We start from the raw sequence: 16,978 nt of genomic DNA on the forward strand, positions 1-16,978 counted from the left end.
AGTGTCCAGTGTTGCCAGTCAGCTGGAAGTCACTAGCACGGGTCGCTCGCCAGCCGGCACCGGCGTGTCGTAGCTGCGGGCTGCGACCCACAAACCCGCGCCGCCAGGAATGTGCGCGCATCTGCATTTCGCAACACCCTCCTACCCGCCCCCGCGGCACTCGGTGCCTCCGCGCAACTGGCCCGCGAGGAGACGCCTGAGGGCAGTTGTCCCCTGCACCAGCGCCCCGGCGCTCCTGTCAGCTTTACTTCACCAAGCCTCCAACACACACAAAAAACACACACGTCAGTAATACACGGACTGAGTAATCTTTGGCTAACAATACCATTTGAGTGTGCTGTGTGTGGAAAAAACTTTTTGACGTGACAACGTCTAATAAATTGATGAACGCCGGCTGCACGCACGTAAAAGGATGACTCATTTGTCCCGTTTCGCACATTGTCCCGTTACGCTCATTGTACGCTTGCGCCGCATTTATATCTCTTCCACTCGATTGGAACAACCATCGATTTGGCTCTTTCGAGGCACATTAAACTTGAAACACTCCCATTCGTTTCCTACTTTTCCTATCATCGCCCTATACTTAACAGAATAACACAGATTGGAAGAAGTTAAATTTCAAACATGTATAAACGTTATAGTTAAAATAATCTGTTCGTTAAAGTAATAAACATATTTGAATTAATGAGTACAAATAAAAGTAAATTTATCTATGAAATTGTAGATTTAATTTCACTCCTTCTTTGTATCCATACAAAATAGTGATAATTCAAAAAATTATTAAATTTTATTCATAAAAGTATGCAATAATTTCATCAATGTTTTGTTTTGACGTCACGTTAAACTATCGTCCGTAAACTGACTTTACAGACTTTTTTTTTTTTTAATTTTCATAAAGCTGTGAAGAAATAAACAGTGGTGCAGACCATGTAGTAGCTATCAGTCTGGTTACACTGGATTTAACTTGACCCAACTCCGGACGATAGCTTAAAATCGATGTTTGTTGACTTATCACACTTTACACACCCACCACAGATATACACATAATAAAAACGACCTCATATTATAAATAAGTTCGGAATTATTTGAAAGAATTGCGCGTTTAGTTTCCTAGTTTAAACGGTAATGCGTGCCCTCTATATTGTTCATGGAATTTAGTACTTAGTAATTTAAATTTTAATCTTAACCGATGGAATCTTTGGGTTGATGTGAGTGATAGTGGGAAACTTAATTACTGTCTTGTTTGCACTAAATTTACTAAAGCACGCCGCGGAAGAATAATAAACCACCTTGCGCACGTATGTTTAAAAAATTTTTCCAACATTTTACTAATTTATTTTGTGAAAAATTTATTTTGTATAGCTGTGATGTCTGTTTAAATGTCTTTGTTTTAACTAGAGCAACATTCCATGCAGTTAATCGTAGGTACGGAAAAATTTGTTTTATAGAAAAAAAAATCGTTTTAAAGTTTTGAATATTTTGAATTCAAATCTATTGCAGGATGCAGAGAAAAGTTTATAAAACATACTATTCACAAAATACACAGAACACGATTTTCTAGGATACGAAATTCTACAGTACAGCATTAGTAATAGTTAAATGGTTTGTGAGAGTACCTAGTGTTGGAAAATAACTGGTTAAACTTTAAGATCGATCTTCAGATACTTTGTCGGGGGCTCCACACCCATGATGATAACATACACTGACTCAAATCTACAAGTAAAACAACTCATCACACGTTAAAGGTTGGATATTTTTTTTTTTTTGGAACACAAATAGGACTTTACGAAATCATGTTAGCCTTGCTTTCAACACATTGCATTTCTTATTGGGTATTTAATGAAGAAAATATCCAGCTAAGAGTTGCGCAAGCTGTTCCACCGTAGAGCTCTGACGTAACAGTAGCTCACGCGGGGCGCAGACTGTGGCCAGTCGGTGAAGGTAGCCGCGGCTGTAGCGAGCGTGCGAGCCGCAGCCTTATCACAGCCGCCGCGCCGGCGCGCCTGGCGAGACTGCTTGCTTCCCACCGCAGCAGTGCTCGCATAGCTCACAGTGCTGTGATCACTTGACAGTACTTTCCTTGGTACTTATAGTACTTGCACTTATCGTGGTGCTCATTGTGCTCGTGGTGCTGGCAGTAAATGCATTACTCGTGTCCGAAGTGTTATAAATATTTGTAATGCACGCAGTACCCGTAGTGCCCTTAGTATTTGAAGTACTAGCAGTGAAAGCAGTGATTGTAGTACTCACAGTGCTTGCAGTGTTTGCAGTGCTCGTAGTACTTGGAGTGAACGTAGTGCCCGCAGTGTTTGTAGTGCTCGTCGTACTCACCGTGCTCTTAGTATTTGTAGTGAACGTAGTGCTCAAAATGGTTGCAATACTCGTAATTCACATAGTAATTCGCTTAGTGTGTATAGTGATTTTATTTCATGTAGTGCTTGTAGTGATTTTAGTGCTCGAAATGCTTGTACTGCCTGTACTGCTCGCAGTGCTCGTATTACTCACAGTGCTCATACTACTCGCAGTGATCATTGTGATCGTAATGATTGTAATGCTAGTAGTTCTCGTAGTGCTTACAGTGCTTATAGTGTTTATAGTGATCGTTATACTCGTAGCGTTCTAAAAACTCATATTTCTTGCAATGCTAGTAGTGCCCGCAGTGTTTATACAAGTTGTTGCGGACAGAGAAAGGTATTATGTGCAGATTTGTTTTTTTTTTTTTTTTTCGGGTTTGCTAAGTAGCAGTTTTAAAATCTGTGATTTGCGTACAAAACGTTAACAAAGGTTTTTTTTTTTTTTTTTTTTTTTTTTTTAGTTTTGCGGATATATTTGTATGGTATAAACAACCCGTTGTTTATATGAGGTGTTTGTAAGATGTTGCTTCCTACAACCATGTTTTTTTTCTCAGTATGTTCCCTCTATGAAGAGCGATGTCGGTATTCACCGAGACCTACCCCCTAATCCTAAAATATTTAAGGGTTAATGTTTATTAATTATTTTTAACTAATTTTCGAAAATATTATAAAGTTTCAACATTATTGCTTAGTTCAAATAAATTCCTTGATTGAAATTTAACATTTGAAAATTTGTTACAAAATCCATTATTTACATATATTTTTTTAATATTTCAACCGAAATTGACCCTTTTCAGTTTTATTTAAAATTTAATGTATGATTTTTTTATTAAATTGTAAACAAACATATGCTTCAAAATATAACAGTCCCTGAAAGCCGTGCCAAATGGTAAATTTTTATTACTTTTAATGACTTGTAAAGTCATCGAAGTAATCTAAAATCATTTTTATATTGTTACAACAGGAAACTGGCGATATAAGGAATACTAAATTTTGTTTAATATTTTATAGTTGAACAAAAAATACTATCATGTATTCCCAATATATTATAAATATTTTTTAAAAAATTATAAAACCTCTTCGCAAAATTATGACTCATACATGACCGGTTGGGTCAAGCTGCGTAGACCATTGTTACACTTAATTATCTACTGACAAATGAGTTGAAAATCATTGTTCTTTGTGTTGGGAAGCAGCGTTTCACGAGAATAATCAATGCCGAGCGCAGCTGAGATTCCTGTCTCCGCACAACCTGAACGCCTGCTGCCGCCGCCACGAGGCCTCGGCCTATAGTCAATTAGTTTCTAACAGGACCGATCCGAGCACAACTAGCAATTACATCCGCAGTTAAAACATTCCAGACAGTCTGAGATGACTGCGTCTCAGTGAAAAATACAGCACATTTAATCAAAGAATGCGGAAAGACGTTGTGAGACATTTGCAGTTTGCAGAGTCAGTTGTGTGAAAGATTGTCAATCGTAAGTACCTAGCTAAATACATGCCGTGGTAACTGCTCAGATGAGTGATACAAGGCGCCTAAAGATGGCATTCCCGTACGGATTTGGACCATCATGTTGTGGTACTACCTAAGGAAAAGTTGTTCAAAGAATTTCTGAAAACATTTGCTAACGGGAGGAATGGTGTCCCCTCAAAGAGCATGTACGCTATTCCTGGTTTCTGTTGCATTAAGTGTACCAACCGGGAAAATGCATGATAGTAATGGATTTTCTATAATCTCCATAAACGTGCTATCATATCCATTTTCAATGACCCGAGCCGACTAAAACATTTAAGGAGTTCGGAAAGGTGAAACACTTCAGTCATGAAACCCTTCCACGTCTAGTGTCAGAGTAAGCTGCATTCGGACTTGAACCATTATTTCATATATTGTGACCAAATGATATATACCTCAGAATCCCTTGGTATTTTTAGATTATATATACATAAATTGCGTTTTGTGTAAATTTTCCTAGCTTGACAGAATTGATGTTTATATATAAAATTTGTAATTTGGGTTATTTAAACTAGGTATTTATGTTATTTGATCTTAAAAATAATTATATTTCAATGTTAAGTTGTTTATTTGAACCATTTTAATAGGTATTGCTTTGTTTCGTTTTAAATATTAAAGAGGTTTTTGAACTTCAATGCTGTGTGCATATCTGTAACGCACCTGGTGACGTCAGACTGATATTGTTGGCTTCCCCTGTGTAGGGGAGGGAGGTGTGACTCGTGGAACGGGCGGTAGTCGTCTAGCGTGACCAGGGACTCGATCTCCAACGGCTCACCGCGAGCAGGCGGTAGGCGTTATTGTTGTCAGGTTTCCCGCCTGCGGACTGTGCCGTGGTGCTCTCAGATACTAGCGACAAGCCACGGGCGCTCTCTGCCACCAGGGCGTCGTTTCACGAGCTCCCCAGTTGCGAGGCTATGCCCGCTGATGACAGTGCCTGCGGACTGACTAGTTCATTCACGAGGCCAGTGATGGTAGCCTCGTGCACGGGAGCTTGGGAATTGACGAGTTGTGATGAGCTGCGGTGGAACTTTCTCCTGTGGCTTGTCGTTAGTATCTGACACTACCACAATGAGGCCCATAGGCGGGAGAACCCCGTCATCGCTACCGCTGAAATGAATTCGTCAACATGGCGGACCCACGTGTTGCAGAACAAACCTATACAGGTATATTCCAATTCGTAAACATTGTGTGTGTGTGTGTGGGGGGGGGGGGGGGCACACCAATCGTTTTTGTGAGCCAATTAAAAATGTTTAGTAGCAAAACTATTCTCGAATACAAATTGTAAAGTTGAAAACTCATAGAAAGGAGTTATCACAACTTAAAAAATACGTTAGAAATTTGGCAATACTATGTTGATAACGAATTTATTCGTTGCAAATTATGCTGTGCTTTGCTAGCGCTTTGGCAAAGCGTGTGCTTCCTAGATAGATGAGGTTATTATTGAATGGGTTCAAATCCCATAACCAAAAAAAACTATATATATGAATGGATATTACATTATAATAATTTTACTTTAAACAAAAATGATTATTTTAATTTTTTTCTGTATTTAATTGTTATAATTAATTTTAATACATAACTTAGTCTGTTGGTTCAGTTATTACATACTACATAGCCTTTATTTGTTACTTAAGAGTAAAAATAAATACTATAAGCACAACAACCTTTAACAAAGAAGTTAACTATAATTTAACACACCTATGTTTGTAAGTAAATAAGATTACATAAATTATTTATGGGTAAACGAATTATTTACAGGAACTGCACTCCTGTTTAATGGAAAAGCGAGCAGTCACCATCATCAGTAGAGCCACGGAAATTTCGCGGATTCATTTAGTCGCAAGCTAGAATGCAAACCTCCACACTGTCGCACTGTGTTCATGATTGGACCGCAGTTATTTGGACACGCCTCTCTACGACCGTGAACCAACGATGTCCAGCTAGGAGAGAAGTAAGCGAATCAGACAGTGCCAAATAACAAGGATAAAAATGTTCTCGCTAAGAAATCAACCAATGGGAAAGTAAACATGGGTCGAGCACACCTATAACTTTGAATTCTATCCTGAGGCCAGAGGAATCTGCGAAATTTCCGGGACGCTAATCATCAGGAAGCAGGTTATTACAAGTTCTCCTGCCTTTTAATACTCTCGCCAGAGAGGGAACTGTTTCCGGATTGGCTGCAGCTTTGAGCCAATCAGATTATTCCTTTCTCCTGGTTGGTCTGTTGGTTTGTCCAATCGGAGTTGGGATTCTGTGATTGGCTGAGAGTGTTGGCCAATTAGTGGCCTCTTCTCTTCTGGTTGGCTGGGATGTTTGGCCAACCAGAGGCGATCTGTTTGTTGTTGGATGCAGAGCTAGGTTTTAAGGATTTCGGAAGAGAGCGTCCCATATTTTGCTGACTGACTGGCTCACATCTGCAGTCCATCCGGAAACACTCCCCTCTCAGGCGAGAGTATTAAAAGGCAGAAGAACTTGCGCCTCACCGCGGCTAATTTCCCTAACATTCCGACCACCTGTTGCTGGCAACAGGAAAACCTGCAGCTCTAGCCTCTCTCCGGATTGTGCCCCACGCACCAGCTTTCGTGATTATATTTTTATTTGCTCTTTTCTATCAGTTACTTTGTTCTCCCCGCGTTCCGGTATAAGAACTGGGACAAATGTAACACGAAATAACTGCCTAATTTATCCAACAATCCAACCGCCTATTGCTGGCAACAGGATAACTTGAATCTCTAGCCTCCCTCCGTATTGTACCCCACGCACCAGTTTCTCGAGATAAAAAAACTAGAGCCACAGTGTGTAATGTGCACTCTCTCTCTCTCTCCTTCGCCGGGTTACTCTCACACGATGATATGCCTCCGAGTGCGACTGGCTGGGTCTAGGCCTTATATGTCAGGATGAAAACAGGATATGTTATCCCTCTAACTGCATAGAGCGGCCTTGGAGCTTTGTACTTCACGCACAACGAGTTTAACTAGGCACATTTGGCACAGAATACAAAACCAGCCTCTACATACAGACATCACGACACTCACATGCATCAGATAGACAAATTAGTGAAGGGAAGGCTGACCTCCCCAGCCCCCGATATCTGCACTACTAAAAATAGAGCCAAGCAACATGCGACAGCTTCTCTTTACCTTTTCTGGACCATGAGCCACTCTTAGTCTTAAAATCACACACTTCGCGCCCCGCCGTCGTTCCCATCGATTCGAACATAGTGACGGGGTCGCAATTTCACAAAGCGAATTACAGGAACGCCCAGTTCCTGGAGTCGCAGTCACTCGCTCCCGGCCCAACATGTGAGTTCACCGCACGGCGCGGCATCTACAGCTCAATCATTGAGTTAAATCATCTCTTCGCTTGCGGCGGTGCGAAGCGATGATTTCACTTAATAATTAAGCTGTAGACGCCGTGCCATGTGGTTAGGCGCTCGCTCTGGCATCCAGTGAAAGTATACACCGATCGAGCTGGGGATACCGATACTAGTGGCATGCTGCTTGCTGATGGGCGGCGCTTCTGGACATGGCACGACTACAGAACCCCACTAAGCAAACCAACTATAAATACGCTTCCATTCGCCTGTAATTATTCATACACTGACAGTTATTCCACTATATTTAAGAATTATTTACCATTAAAATCAAGTGTCTTGCAGTGGTCCCTATAAAAATGGGAAAGCACTGTGTGGCTTATTAGAATAAGCACTTTCACTTAGTACAGGTGCCATGCTGCGCACTTACAGGCGAGTCGTTCTCCAGCCTTAGGGAGTCAACCTGCAGGAGAGCACTGTGTGGCATGTTAGAATAAACACTTTCACTTAGTCCAGATGCCATGCCGTGCACTTACAGGCGAGTCATACTTCAGCCTTAGGGAGTCAACCTGCAGGAGAGCACTGTGTGGCATGTTAGAATAAACACTTTCACTTAGTCCAGATGCCATGCTGCGCACTTACAGGCGAGTCATACTCCGGCCTTAGGGAGTTAACCTGAAGGAGAGCACTGTGTGACATGTTAGGATAGGTAGTGTACACTTAGCTTATGGTAAAAATACAATCAAAGATATACATAAAACCAAACAAAAATAATAGTATTAGTTAATATATTATTACATCAAGCTTACCTTAAGCACTGCATAGCCATGCCTCAGCTGGGTGTACTGCATATTTATAAATTGTAGTTTGTAAGTTGTACTAATCTTATTTTCTAGTTTAAGGTGCTGTCTGGCATCTGAGTGGCCACACACCAGGGGTGTTCGCGTCCCTGGCTTCAAATCCAGCCCTGGATTAAAGAGCGAAGTGAACCACAGGTCCAAATACTCAACCCCCGTATGGTAGACTCTTTTCTACTCTGTCCAATTCTTCATCCAGACCATCCTCTGTCTCCTGTATTTTCATAGTTCCTACACTTAATGCATGCAAACTTGCTTCCTGCATGACAGTGCCCACGGTTTCCCCTGTGTCCGTACAGGTTCTTACCCGGGCCCAACTTATTTAGTAGTTTGTAGTAAAGAATTAAGAGTGAGGGAAGTTAGTCACGGCATCAATCACTCCTAGCACACGATGCATGCGACCATCTCCCTGCATGGTTAATCCCAGCATGACTAAGCGTATAGGCTTCGACCTGAGACGCACCTAGGTCACTCCCTAACCCGGACCCCTCCAAAATACACTTAATTTTAGTTAAGTAACTGCTCCCTGATGATGGCGACTGCAAGGTCGACCGAAACTTCGCCTTAGACGCGGCTACAATCCAGAAGTCAAGCAACCTAACCAAATTAATTCTTCTCTACTGATTGTCTTGCCCACTTTTATACCTATGGGAATGACAGACGATACGGCAGAAGTTAAACATCGTGTAAGACTGCTGGTCGATATGTCACAAAATGTATTAATACAATTAGTTTTCTGTAAACTGTGCTTATGAAATATGGTCGGTAATTCCTTTTATTAGACTTATTTTATTTTTTAATTGTGTTAGTTTATTACTATGATGTATAACTTATTAACCCTTGAGTAATATTGTAATAACCATTATTTTTGAAGTAATAACCTAGAAACAAGTGAAGTTTAAGATAAGTGAATTCATAATCATAAACTGAAGCACTGTCAATTGTTCGTTTGAATATAAATAATATTTTGACATTTAATTTCTTGTAAATTTATTCCAGTTACAAAGATAATATAAATATAAAATTTTATAAAATTAATTAATTTATTTTTGTTTATTTAAAATCGGTTTTTAAATATTTCTGTATGCCTAACTAGTACGAAATAACAGAACAAAGGGGCAGAAATGTGTATTTAAAGTTATTAGAGAAATAAGTAGTTAATAATAACCTTTTGACATAAGGTAAAGTATATATAATGTAATAATGAAGTATATACACTATTAAAAATACGGTAAAATTATAAAATGCAGTGACAGGGTCTCAAAAATGTCTTGGCCTTCATGTTTCGTTCATTGCAAGATGTCCCAGGCTGTATAACCGATTTTGTAGACTATTTGGAGGAGTCAGTCAAGGCCTGTAGTATTCCACCCTTGCATGAAATTTGTTTTGGACATAACATATAATATGTTGAAGCTATTTTAATCATAATTTAAATATGCAGGAAACCGACAGTAAAGGCCAATACCTGCACTTCAACTTGGAAAATCTTCCAACAAGAACACACACTAACTAACCGAGATGAAGTAATTTTCCTTAATAATAAATCAGTTAATGATGAACATAATTACCTAAATTATGAACTCTAGAAAAATGGCACCCCACCTGGCATAACAAAACAACACATTACAACCCACAAGTCCTCCTATTTTCAACAAAATAGTGCCGAAAGACCAAGTGCTTCATACATACTCCCTGGGCCCGTGGCCGTTAAAAAAAAAAAAAAAAAAAAAAAAAAGAAACACTATTGGGAAAGAAACACGGACTAAGGTTAATTTTCAAGTCCAATTACACAATTAAAAGCATCACCAGATTATAACAAACCACAGAAAAGTTTCAATCTCAGAAATATGTTTATCAGATCCTATGTGAATGTGGGTGTACATACATGAAAGAAACTGGCAGAACGCTTTCAACACACATTAAAAAACAGAAACAAATACAAAGAAGTGTGAAAATACAAAATCTATACTAGACAAACATTACTCGGACACCAGTCATAAATTTATCTGGGACAATGCTACTCCACTGATACAGAAAGAACACACATTAAAAATGAAAATAAAAGAATCATCATTAATGGTCAGCAATTACAAAGTTATCAGCCAAATAAATATTTAATTAAAGAATTAACGAATATCTTTCATTGAAACTGAGCCCTCCAAAATCAACAGCTATAAGGTGCCAGTCAATCAGACAACTGCTCGCTTGTTATAGGTCGCGCCAAGAGAGGATGTAGAATAATTATTCTGAGTACAGAGCACAGCGTTATCCACGTCCACATAGGGGTATTTCTTAAATTTAGCTGGCCGAAAGTCTAATTCTTGGAATTGCATTCAGGTAAAAAGAACGGTTCCTAGAAAAGCCAGGTAGTTATGCGACCTCATGGTATTAGGAAAGAGGTGCGACCTAACCACATTGATATCATATGAGGGGGGGGGGGGGGGGGGGCAGAAAAGTATCCAATCGTAATGGTTACCATTCCGTAAATTATACATCCTCATGTGCCCAGAGCAATCCGGAATGGTTACCATTCACGATTTACTGGCAAATATCGTATAATTGCAAATCCTCAAAAGTATCCACTGTATGAATGGTTACCATTCCGGCTTTTACTGCAAATGTGCTGCTAAAAAAAATCCGGAAAAGTGTCCGCAGTGTGAATGGTTACCATTTCAGGTTTATTTGACAATGCACTTACTTTAAAAATCCTGAAAAATACCCGCAGCATGAATGGTTACCATTCCCGTTTTCGCCGCTGTTGCACATCTCTTAATAATCCTGAAAACTATCCATTCGGAAAAGTATCCGCTGAGGGCGTGCATTTGACTCATTTACCCGTTGCTACATGGCAGCAGTGTTATCTGTACACGAGAGATGGTGTGCACAAAACATTTGCATATGAATTTATGATCAAATATAATTTATTTGCTTTTAGAAAAAATAACTACCCATATCTGTGTTGCGAATAACTGGATAATGTCAAGTGAAAAGAAATATTTAGTGTGAACAATATTTTTTGTAATATATCTCTAAAAATGTCTTTCGATTTACGGGACTGGACTTGTCTTTCTCCTAAAAACACGCAATTAAAAACATTGTATGTATTTTAAATTTAATTTTTTTATATTTCAGAAATAATAGGCCTACTACCAAGTTATACTTGAATGTTCATGAATAAAAAAATATCTACACTAATGGAGTTCTTAAAATCAATTTTGTTTGGGCAAAGGCAGAAAGTTAGTGATAATATTTTGGTCATCAATCAAGGTCTATATAACCAGGTCCTTTCTTCCCGCTATTTTGTTGTTATTGGTCAATCACGTATGACGTACATGCCAGACCACATTACCGCGGGAATTCAAAATTTACACGTGACTAAAAGGCCCGTGCTCAAATTTTCGTACTTCTTGTGTAATGTTGGCAGTTATGAAGTATGTGCGGCCTGCTGTTCTTGTAATACGTTCGATAACACTGCGTAATTTAATGCTAATCTGTTAATTTTTTTAAAAAATTGCCTTCGAAATAAATAATTTCCATTGCTGAAAAATCATATTCAGTGTTATATTTTTACCACTGGATGCTACAGTGTCAATAAGCAATAGCCATTTGCAGTAGTAAACCAAGCTTCTCTGTGTATCAATGAGATTTTTTTAGCATAGCAGTTTGTATGATAGCAATTATTCTTGAAGAATAGTTGAGCAATAATTGGCTCTGTAAAACTTAAATTTTATGTTTCTGTGCGGAAAAATTATTATCACACTTTTGGCTGGACTTCAGTATAAGCATTAGCTTTTGTTCGAATATGCACATTTCCTTTAGCCGAGTAGCTTCTTTATTGCGTTTTTAAAGTGAAAATGCAATTTTATATTTTTAATAACCTAGTAATTATGTATGAATTAATATGATTAAATATATGCTGTATTTCTGCAGTGTGGTGACTTATAAAAAATATGGTGATAAAAACTTAAGTGAAAGGTTTATAGGTTAACTGTGATAATAATACATAAATCGTTTGTTGACTCATATCAATTCTTTTAAATATGTTTTTTTTATTTCCAACTAAAATCATTCTCTTGGATAGTTTTTCACCAAATTTTCCAAAATCTATGCTTCTCTTCAAAATTACCATGTATGCTAGCAAAAATTCTAAAATAAAATCTCTGATCAAATGTGCAAAATAAACTACAAGATCATGTGTCGTGACAAAATTTTTATTTGGCTAACTTGACAGCCAGCGCAACAAACACTATTGGCACGTACTTATTTTGAAGCTGGTGTTCCAAATCTCGGACCTCGTACACCACACACCTACCAAAGTGATGCACAGTAATTGGCAAATGGCAGTTAGGCCCACTCAGCTTTTCATAGATACAGAACATTATAACATCACTGCTTTTCCATAATCTATACTATTAATAAAACTGTTCGAGGTGAAAAGTCTGTACATTGGATGAAATGATGGGAAAAAAATATTGGAAACAACTTTTTACGTTATTTAGAACACAATAATAATGTTTTTAAAATTTTTGTCTGTTTATCTGTTTGTTTGTGTGTTTGTGTGTTTGTTCCAGCGTCAATCGAAAACTACTTGACATATTTTGAAGAAACTTTTTTTATTTGAAAGATGTTTTGCTAACTGAGAAACTAGGCTATATATTGTTCAATAATTTTACCCCTAAAGGGGTGAATGCGGTTTTAACATAATTAATTATATCTCAAAAACTAATAACGCAAAATAAAACATATTGGGTAACAATAGTAAACATACAACAACTACCATCCACAATTTTTGCATTTTGCGTAATTTCACCTCTTAGGGGGTGAAAAAGGGGTAAATATGGTTTTTAGATAGTTAATTATATCTAAAAACGAATTACGCAAAAAAAAAAAGAAATTGGGTTACAATAATAAAAATACAACTACCATCCAGCACTTTAGAATTTTGCGTAATTTCGCCCCTTAGGGGGTGAAAAAGCGGTAAATATGGTTTTTAGGTAGTTTATATCTAAAAACGATTTACGCAAAAAAATAAATTTGGGAAACAATAATAAAAATACAACTACCATCCACAATTTTAGAATTTTGCGTAATTTCGCCCCTTAGGCGGTGAAAAAGGGGTAAGTGTGGTTTTAAGATAATTAATTTTATTTCAAAAACTAATCACGAAGAATTAAACATATTGGGTAACAATAGTAAACATACAAAAACTGCCATCCACAATTTTAGCGTTTTGCGTAATTCCACTCCCTTGGGGTAAACAAGGGGTGAATATGGTTTGAACATAATTAATTATATCTCAAAAAACTACTCAATAAAACTACGCCCAGCGATATATTTGTTAGATTTGCTGTTAAAGTTCTTTTTGTTTTTTAAACTACAATTTATTTCTTGATGACAGGTATCCTATGTCATTTTCTGCACCTCTGACAATGTGTAAGAAAAATTTATGATTATCGGTTGAGTAGTTAAGGTGTAAAAGCGTAACAAAAAAACAAATTCACATATGCATTTATAGTATTAGTAGGCTAGTAGGATTTTCAGTGTTAATGGCAAGCTTTAAACCCAGATTCCACAGCACAGACAACCTTGGCGACAAGACTGCCGATTAACTCATTCCAGACCCAGGTTCAGACCGGTTCCAAGTGTTACAATGTAGGAAGTAATGGTTTTAACGAAAAAAATTGGTTGTCTGTAAAGTCGGTTTACGGACGATAGTTTAACGTGACAACGTCATAACAAAACATTGATGAAATGATTGCATACTTTTATGAATAAAATTGAATCATTTTTATTGAATTACCACTATTTTGTATGGATACAAAGAAGGAGTGAAATGAAATCTACAATTTAATTGATAAATTTACTTTTATTTGCACTCATTAATTCAAATATTTTTATTACTTTAACGAAGAGATTATTTTAACTATAACTTTTATACATGTTTTCTATTTAACTTCTTCCAATCTGTGTTATTCTGTTAGGATAGGACGATGATAGGAAAAGTAGGAAACGAATGGGAGTGGTTCAAGTTTAATGTGTCTCGAAAAAGTCAAATCGATGGTTGTTCCAATCGAGTGGAAGAGATATAGATGCAGCGCAAGCGTACAATAAGCGTAACGGGACACTTTTTCGTGCGTGCAGCCAGCGTTCATCGATTTATTAGACTTTGTCACGTCAAAAATATATTTGTGTTGATGAGCAAGTTGTTATTGAATACTTTCTGTTACCTAGCCTTCAAATGAAATTTAAAAAAATTCGTGGTTATGTTAACAATAGTTTACATGCTCAGATGTGTGTGTGCTAGCACTGTTATTACATTTATGACCGAAATATTGGCTGTATCCGAATACCTAGGGATACGTCCATTAAGAGGCCACTCCAGTGTTTCAGGGGCACTACGCAACCCGCGTTAACTTCATAAGATTCAATGTTATTTTCATTTAGCTTATAACTAATTAACTAATATAGATTTCGAAATGATGCTTGCTTGATATGTAAGACAGCGATGCTCTTATCAAAGCCCCTTTCTTCAAAAACGTGCATAAATTATGGTTTTATACTAATCTTTACTAATATGCATAAGTGTATTGTCTAGGTTTGGCATGTATCTTAGCTAAGGGATCCATTTGGCCACAATTCGGATACAGTTATTATCACTTCTGTACTTTCTGCCTTTACCCAAACAAAATTGATTTTATGAACTCCATTAGTGTAGATATTTTTGTATTCATGAACACTTAGTATAATTTGGTAGTAGGCCTATTATTTCTGAAATATAAAAAATTAAATTTAAAATACATACAATGTTTTTAATTGCGTGTTTTTAGGAGAAAGACAAGTCCAGTCCCGTAAATCGAAAGACATTTTTAGAGATATATTACAAAAAATATTGTTCACACTAAATATTTCTTTTCACTTGACATTATCCAGTTATTCGCAACACAGATATGGGTAGTTAATTTTTCTAAAAGCAAATAAATTATATTTGATCATAAATTCATATGCAAATGTTTTGTGCACACCATCTCTCGTGTACAGATAACACTGCTGCCATCTAGCAACGGGTAAATGAGTCAACTGCACACCCTCAGCGGATACTTTTCCGAATGGATAGTTTTCAGGATTATTAAGAGATGTGCAACAGCGGCGAAAACGGGAATGGTAACCATTCATGCTGCGGGTATTTTTCAGGATTTTTAAAGTAAGTGCATTGTCAAATAAACCCGGAATGGTAACCATTTACACTGCGGGAACATTTTAGTATTTTTAAATTAAGTGCATTGGCAAGGAAAACCGGAATGGTATCCATTCAGGATTTTAGGAGTTACTTTTATATCTGTACACACAAAACTGGAATGGTTACCATTCCGACAGCGGAATATTTTCCGTATTTTGCAGACGAACACGGAAAACTATCCAATCCGGAATGGTAACCATTCACACTGCGGACACTTTTCCAGATTTTTTCTAGCAGCACATTTGCAGTAAAAGCCGGAATGGTAACCATTCATACAGTGGATACTTTTGAGGATTTGCAATTATACGATATTTGCCCGTAAATCCTGAATGGTAACCATTCTGGATTGCTCTGGGCACATGAGGATGTATAATTTACGGAATGGTAACCATTCCGATTGGATACTTTTCAGTCGCCCCTTTCATTTCACCCACCCCATTTTACAAATGGTAGTGTCAGTCGGAACTCAGGCATTGCTCGCAGTGGTTGTGTATTCTCGATGTTCGTGCTTTAAAACTCAGTATTTAAGTATTTATTATCTTATGTTATATTGTGAAAAATTAAATTTTGGCTATGGATTCTGAAACTCCTGGTAAGTATATTTGTTTTTTAGTCCAAATATTATAATTTTACTCGCCACCTTTTTTTTTTTTTTTACTTTTAAAAAAGGCTTTTAAATACAGTAATTTTTATCAAAAATACCTAGTAGTTTTGGGAGCCTTTTTGTTTTAGTGCCAGGCATTTCCCGATTATGATGCTTATATATTCTTAAAATATAGTAATTATATTTTTAAAAAATGTATATATTGGTTCCAACTAATTCCTACTCCTCCATGTAGAGTGATTTCAAATATATAATATGAAAATGTGAAAAAATTATACTTCCATTCATTTTATTTATATTATTTCAGGACCTTCTGGAAATAGTTTGATGACTCATAAGGAAATATTTTACCAGATGAGATCACAGAATCATCTCGATTTTAATGGTCAATTAGAATACATCGAAGATTACTTGGTTTCACATAAACCTTACACCGAAGAACAAGTTATGGAAATAAAGCGTAATTTATCAAGATTGAAATCAGAAATGAAAAATCGCTGGGTAACAGCAAAATACAAAAGTGATTTATTTGTGAAAAACAATGAAAAGTGGTTGAATGGAGTGTTTATGTTTAAATTACCTGTATTAATGACAATAAGAAGACCAGGTAGACCAACAAAATCCTTTCAAGACATTAGTGAGCAAAGCAAAAGACGCAAGACTGAGTGTAATACGTTTGTCTGATAGCCCTGAGAATATTATCTATGCAGCTGAAATGGAATTGAGAGCCCAGGGAACAACATGTGCGTCAGATATACTGACAGAGATTTCAGAAAGTAAGGATCGTGCTAAGGAGTACAGGAATTCAATTGAGTGTGACAAGGCACATGCCAAGCATGTTTGTCCGGAGGAAGCACTAGCAATGTTTGTAGAGCTGATTTGTAAAGGACGCAATATATAAGAATCAGACAAACAACAGGAAATCTTCCCTGCTACTCAGTTTTGCAGCAATATAAAAAACATTGTTATCCTTCCGATGAATCTTACAACATATCTGAAACCTGTGCCGAAGTGAATTTACAAGGTGTCGTGAGCCACACCACACAGCTGAAAGATTACTTTTACATTTAGAAGACGTTTTTGAAAACCCGCTTGACGAT

The 16,978-nt window shown here is 37.2% G+C and overlaps 1 protein-coding gene across 7 annotated transcripts in view; it reads right to left on the reverse strand.

Annotated features, from left to right (window-relative positions):
- Positions 1-16,978, reverse strand: part of LOC134527877 (very long chain fatty acid elongase 7-like) — a 213,960-nt gene that overhangs the window by 120,691 nt on the left and 76,291 nt on the right. The gene's annotated exons all lie outside the window — the stretch shown is intronic.

This window comes from Bacillus rossius, chromosome 1 (genome assembly GCF_032445375.1).
Source record: "Bacillus rossius redtenbacheri isolate Brsri chromosome 1, Brsri_v3, whole genome shotgun sequence".
NCBI classification, from domain to species: Eukaryota; Metazoa; Arthropoda; class Insecta; order Phasmatodea; family Bacillidae; genus Bacillus; species Bacillus rossius.